This window comes from Neophocaena asiaeorientalis, unplaced genomic scaffold, assembly GCF_003031525.2.
Source record: "Neophocaena asiaeorientalis asiaeorientalis breed wild unplaced genomic scaffold, Neophocaena_asiaeorientalis_V1.1 scaffold7, whole genome shotgun sequence".
In the NCBI taxonomy this organism is placed as follows: Eukaryota; Metazoa; Chordata; class Mammalia; order Artiodactyla; family Phocoenidae; genus Neophocaena; species Neophocaena asiaeorientalis.
The window spans coordinates 22,617,766-22,624,757 of record NW_020185337.1 but is presented as its reverse complement, the minus strand read 5'-3'; the positions used below and the strand labels follow the sequence as shown (position 1 = coordinate 22,624,757).

Genomic DNA, 6,992 nt, shown 5'->3' with positions numbered 1-6,992 from the left:
AACACGCTTAGCTCTAAAAGCTGGTTCCTCATCCTGCTGGCTCACTGGGATGAGGGACAAAGAATTTACAAAATTCACACCAAAACCATACCAAAATCCAGAGCCAAAACCAAAATCCAAAATCTTCATTGGAGACAATCTTTCCCTTAGCCTGATATTTTCTAGTAAAAATATTTAGTTAGGGTAAATTCTTGACCTATGTCTTTATTCCATTCTAACTTCTAAAAGGAAAGAGTTTTTTTATCTATTGCTGGGCAAGGCTTGGGTTGCCCACAGTTTACTTTCTCAGCAATTTCCTGAGAAGTTGTACATAAAGGTCTGTTGTTGAAATGAAGAAAGATGCTGGGAATGGGCTTTCTGATCCTGCTCTGTTGTCAGGTTGGTTTCACCACCCAGGGGCCCAACGTGCCTCTTCCCATTGCTGGGTTTCAATGTGCTTTTCGTCCTCTTGGCTGCTTGAGCAAACAGCCATCGCTGTTTCCATTGTGAGCTCTTCTCTGTCTGGATCCAATCCCAAGTTCAGAGAACATGTGCTTGCGACCAACATTTGGCAGCCTGGGTCCCCACTTGGAGTGACTCTCTACCTTTGCCTTTTTCCCATCAAGACAGTTCCTGAATCTGGAGACTGAAGAGCAGGACTGAACACGCTTAGCTCTAAAAGCTGGTTCCTCATCCTGCTGGCTCACTGGGATGAGGGACAAAGAATTCACAAAATTCACACCAAAACCATACCAAAATCCAGAGCAGTCTCTCCATTGGAGACAATCTTTCCCTTAGCCTGATATTTTCTAGTAAAAATATTTAGTTAGGGTAAATTCTTGACCTATGTCTTTATTCCATGCTAACTTCTTAAAGGAAAGAGTGAATTTTGTGGTTGGTAAATGGGGTAGGAAGGATTCTAAGATGGAGCCAAAGATTCCCATTCCCTAGTGTTAATACTCTCTATAATCTCCCATTTTTGTAGGAAGAACCTATAGATATGGTGGAATGCACTCTCATGATGATGTTGCATTCAATGGCAAAGGTGAAGGCATTTTGCAGATATAAGTAAAATCTTTCATCAGTTTGACATTGAATTAGGTAGGCCTGACCTTACCAGGTGAACCCTTAGAAGACTCTTTAGGCTCTTGTTGAGATCAGCGAGATGATCTATCTGGTCTTGAATAAGCAAGCTCCCATGTGTTCAACAGCAGCAAGAAAATGAGCTCTGTCCACAGTCACATGAACTGGGGAGAGGACCCTGAGACTCAGCGCAGGCCAACATGACACTGTGAGGGGTGGCTCCTTGCACCCAGGACCCACAAGAGACATGCCTGGTCTTCTGACCTGCTTGTGAGGTCATACATGAGTGTTGGTTTAAGCTGATAAGTCTGTGGTGATGTTTATGCAGTGATAAAAAGTTAATATAGTAAGTTTGGAATAAGTTAGTGATAAAATATTGTAATATTTTATTATCTGGGAGCTGCCTGACCACAAGCTGCATGGGATGATCCTTTTACGGAAATCCTGTAATTTTTCCAGCTGTGGCCCTAACTAGGTTGGTTAATAAACCCAAATCGGGGATAAGTAGTAGCAAGTTCTCTTCACACATACAAAATCATGCTCTTCACTCAACTTTATTAATAATAAAGGTAAAATTTGGGTGTTAATCAATCTAAATCCTGATTCTTTCTCCCATTTGGTTCTGAATTAGTTTGGGGAAAAGAAATACACTTTCTTTGTTAGATGTTTACAAACCCTGAAATCTATAATATTTTCACTTGTCATACAATAATAATGCATTACCAACATTGCACATCATTACTGCTAACCAAGACAGTTGAAAGAGAAATGCAGCAACCAGAAAAATAAAGTGCATCGTGGGGAAAATGGCATTTCTCTAAAAAATCTAAAGCAATTTCAATGCTATCATCTAAACAACCACCCCTGAGCTTCATTATTTTCTTCCTGATGTGAAATGGGTTGAAAATATAACTTTTCTTTTTTAAATGCACAATTACAAAGACAGTCACACTAGAAGAAAATCTTTATGAACACCGTGTCCTTGAATGATGTCAGAGTTGTTGTTTGAAATGAATTTGCATAACTGCCAGCCTTGAGTTTCCTAAACGTCTTTGGCAGAAATAGTGTCCCAATTGTTTTCTCCAGAACCAAGATGACAACGTTCTTAAATAAAATTGTCATTAAATTTCCTTTTGAATTCTGACTGCATGATTGAATAAATATTATCTGCTGAAACTGGCTGTGAAGATAAGTATTTCATGACAGTTAATATATTTCATATGCAAATGTTTTGGCCTCTCTCTATATTGGAAGCGTGGAAAAAAAACACTTGCTATCTATTTAATTTAGAATGTAATATCAAATCAGATGCATAGGTTCCTGAAATCAAATAGCTATTTTATTGTATCATTTTTATTAAAATGACACATTTTGTACTGAGGACAATTCAGTGATAATATGCTGATTTCCTGGCTTCCCTGGTGGCACAGTGGTTGAGAGTCCGCCTGCCGATGCAGGGGACACGGGTTCGTGCCCCGATCCTGGAAGATCCCACATGCCGCAGAGCAGCTGGGCCCGTGAGCCATGGCCGCTGAGCCTGCGCGTCCGGAGCCTGTGCTCCGCAAGGGGAGAGGCCACAGTACTGAGAGGCCTGCGTACCACAAAAAAAAAAAAAAAAAAAAAAAAAAGAAAGATAATATGCTGATTTCCATATGTATGAAGTACTACCAGAAAGAAATACATCTTCTTATATATAAATTATTCAAGTAAAATGTGAAGTTTTTACAATATGTATATATGAACTTTTTACATATATATGTATATATATATATAAGTTTCCAAATTTTCATCTGAATTTCTCCTCACAATTATCATATATTTTGCCATAAATATCCTTGGATTCCTTGTACCATTAAAAAAATATATATTGCTTCTTCTATTCATAAAACATCTCTGTTTAGATTATTTTGAATTGACCCTCACCTGATTTACTGTGTATATAATTTGCTTAAAATCATAATTTATTCCTCAATTTAAAAAAATAAATACCACTTGTTTAAAGATTCATAGGACTTATTTTTCCACAGACTAGAAATTTTAGGTCTAATAACCATTTTAAGTTAAAAGTATGCTGGATGAGAAATACATTAGTATTTGTAATTTAGAAATATGTGAATTATTTCTCTTTCCCTGAAAGCTGTTCCATATTTACTAATTCAAAAATACCATACATTCATGTTTTCTTAATATCAATGGCCCTGTTTCCTAGACAGAGAGGCACTGGGTTTTGATGTTATTTGTACAAGTAATGAATAGTCTTTGTAAATTCCTACTCTTCTTTAAATGTGTAATTTTGTTATTATCCCATTTTATGGTCAGCCTACTTTGAGTCTTCCCCAAATTCCCCTTTTGTGTGCATTGCTAGTCCCCTTCCTAATTAGTGCTGTGATTGCTGCTTTCTTAAAAGTGCACCAATATATCTTCTCTTGTAAAATACAATTGCTTTTTATATTTCTGGAACTAAAAACAGATGATTCTAAAAACACAGCAACACAGAAAAAAATATTTGAATTCTTAGAAACACTAAATCTCTGAAAGAAAGGATAAGTAGGAAAACAAAAGGCCAAGGATCCAGAGGTGGGGAAACACGCAGAATTAAGAGATAGAAAGTGGAAGGAGGTGGTGAAAAAATCAGGTGTTTGATGCAAGAGGACAGAATGATAACCTTGTGTCCTGTGATAGAAGATAAAGGTGAAAAAGGACCATAAAGCTTCGTGAATGTTGAGAAGTATGAAAAAGAAGACATGAAAGTGACAGTGAACAAAATGACCCCATTGTATTTGGAAAGAAAAAAGCATTTTCTGCAAAATTGTAGACAAGAAAGTTAAATCACATGGAGACTGAACAAATATTTAATCTATTATCTCAAATTTGGTCTCAATTATATTTATTCCTATGGAAAATAAACTAATGTTTTAATACTTATTTTTCTGTTCCGTAAAAAAACAAAAGGATAGGGCTTCCCTGGTGGCGCAGTGGTTGAGAGTCCGCCTGCCGATGCAGGGGACACTGGTTCGTGTCCCGGTCCGGGAAGATCCCACATGCCGCGGAGCTGCTGGGCCCGTGCGCCATGGCCGCTGAGCCTGCGCGTCCGGAGCCTGTGCTCCGCAACAGGAGAGGCCACAACAGTGAGAGGCCCGCATACCGCAAAAAAAAAAAAAAAAAAAAAAAACAAAAGGATGTTTTGTGATCTTCTAATAAATTACATACTTATTTCTATATCACTCTATTATCAGATAGTCACAATAAATATTAAATGGAAAGTTGAGAAATTAGAAGGAGAAATTTGGGGACTGTAGTTTTAAGTTATATAAAACAGTCTCGCACTTTACCCCAGTGTAGATCCCTCCATCAGTCAGGGTTCCCCAGAGAAACAGAACTAATAATTATACAACGTGTGTGTGTGCTGTAGGGGAGGAATAAATTTCCTCCACCCTTCTGGGCTCTTCTGGCTGCTCTAAGAATTAGATTAACATGAGGCTGATTAACAGAAAATCGAACAATGGAGAGACCCAGGAAAACTAACTCACCACGATGGTTGAAATTCTCACTTTAAACACTGTCTTCAGCGGCTACTTCCCACTAGCTATCTACCTTACGTTTGGTAGTGTATATATGTCCATGCCACTCTCTCACTTTGTCACAGCTTACCCTTCCCCCTCCCCATATCCTCAAGTCCATGCTCTAGTAGGTATGTATCTTTATTCCCATCTTACCCCTAGGTTCTTCATGACCTTTTTTTTTTTTCCCTTAGATTCCATATATATGTGTTAGCATATGGTATTTGTTTCTCTCTTTCTGATTTACTTCACTCTGTATGACAGACTCTAGGTCCATCTACCTCACTACAAATAACTCAATTTCGTTTCTCTTTATGGCTGACAGATCAGCTAGGTGGTTTGTGACCACCTAGAGGGGTGGGATAGGGAGGGTGGGAGGGAGGGAGACACAAGAGGGAAGAGATATGGGAACATATGTATATGTATAACTGATTCACTTTGTTATAAAGCGGAAACTAACACACCATTGTAAAGCAATTATACTCCAATAAAGATGTTTAAAAAAACCAACCAAACAAAAACACACCGTCTTCAGCTAAAGACAAAAGCTTCTGTTGCGGGGCGTGGTCAGGACTTCGGAGGGTAGGAAGGCAATTCTTGGAAGATGGAGAAGCAAATGTTTGGTAAACAACTGTTTGCTGGGCCACATGGAGACAATGGGACACAGAGTGGACTTTGATCTCTAGGCCCTGTTCCCCCACCACTCCTAGCCCACGTTTTGCAGACATCTCCAGTGACAGTTTTATTCCAGGAACAGTACCATAAATCTAAAGGCAGGCAGTTAAGGGGGAGATAACAAGAAAGACCTCCGGAGTCGTGTTTTTTTTTTTTAAATAACCAGCCTAGATTAATCCTCTTGTCAAAGAGACACAATTAGGGGTGGCAAATTGTGCTGCCCTGAAGTCCCACGTTTGAAACGTCTCCAAGTCTCAGGGTCCAGAAGCTGAGTCGGTAGATTGTTCCGTCCCACTGAGCCAGTCTCTTAGTCCTGACCGTAGTTGCTCCTGCCCGTCTGCAGGAAGTTCAGGCAAGACCCCATGGAGGTGTTTGCGGATGACAAGACCAAGCTCACACTGCTTGGGCTGCAGCAGTACTATGTCAGACTTCCTGCAGAAGAACTGCAAGCTCGTGGACGTGCTGGAGTTTAACCAGGTGGTGATATCTGTGAAGTCGGTGGAATGCAGCATGGCCTTAGCCCGGCTCCTCTTGGAGCAGAACTTCCCAGCCACTGCCATCCACAGGGTCATGGCCCAGGAGGAGCAACTGTCATGTTATCAAGCAGTTCAAGGACTTCCAGTGGTGGATCCTGGTGGCCACCAATCTGTTTGGCTGAGGAACGGACACTGAGCGTGTCAACACTGTCTTCAATTATGACATTCCCGAGGACTCGGACACCTACCTCCGCCACGTGGCCCGTGCGGGTGTCTTTGGAACCAAAGACCTGGCCATTACCTTCGTGTCTGATGAGAATGATGCCAGCATCCTCAGTGATGTCCAGGACAGGTTTGAAATGAATGTGGCAGAGCTTCCAGAAGAAATAAACATCTCCACATACATTGAGCAGAGCCGGTAACCACGTGCCCTGATGTCCCAGAGCCGCCCTGCTTCCCATGTGTTGCTTCAAGTCCTCTTCCTAGGTGACAGTGGGTCTTTCTTTTTACTGTTTAAAAGCTGTAGATTTGTGTAAGAATAAATTTTTATTATGGAAAAATTCAGTTCCGAAGGTGGTGATGGAGATATGCTCTCACAGTAAGGCCTGCGTCGTGCTAGAAACCAGGTATTTATTATTATTATTAATAGATCTTTATTGGAGTGTAATTGCCTCACAACACTGTGTTAGTTTCTGTTGCACAAAAAAGCGAATCAGCCATATGCATACACGTGTCCCCATATCCCCTCCCTCTTGAGCCTCCCTCCCACCCTCCCTATCCCACCCCACTAGCTCATCGCAAAGCACCGAGCAGATCTCCCTGTGCTATATTGCCCCTCCCCACCAGCCAACTATTTTACATTCGGTAGTGTATATATGTCAATGCTACTCTCACTTGGCCCCAGCTTCACCCTCCCACCCCATGACATCACGTCCATTCTCTATGTCTACTTCTTTATTCCTGCCCTGTAACTAGGTTCATCAGTACCTTTTTTTTTTTAGATTCCATATATATGCTTTAGCTTACGGTATTTGTTTTTCTCTTTCTGACTTACTTCACTCTGTATGACAGACTCTAGCTCCACCCACCTCACTACAAATAACTCAATTTTGTTTCTTCTTATGGCTGAGTAATATTCCAATGTATATATGTGTCACATCTTCTTTATCCGTTCATCTGTTGATAATAAGAGGCATCTCTACGGAGACTAAAGAAAAAC

The 6,992-nt window shown here is 40.5% G+C and overlaps 1 pseudogene; it reads left to right on the top strand.

Moving 5' to 3' along the window:
* Positions 1 to 348: 348 nt before the first annotated feature.
* On the top strand, positions 349 to 6,195 carry LOC112393706 (ATP-dependent RNA helicase DDX39A pseudogene; annotated as a pseudogene).
* The last annotated feature ends 797 nt before the right edge of the window (positions 6,196 to 6,992 follow it).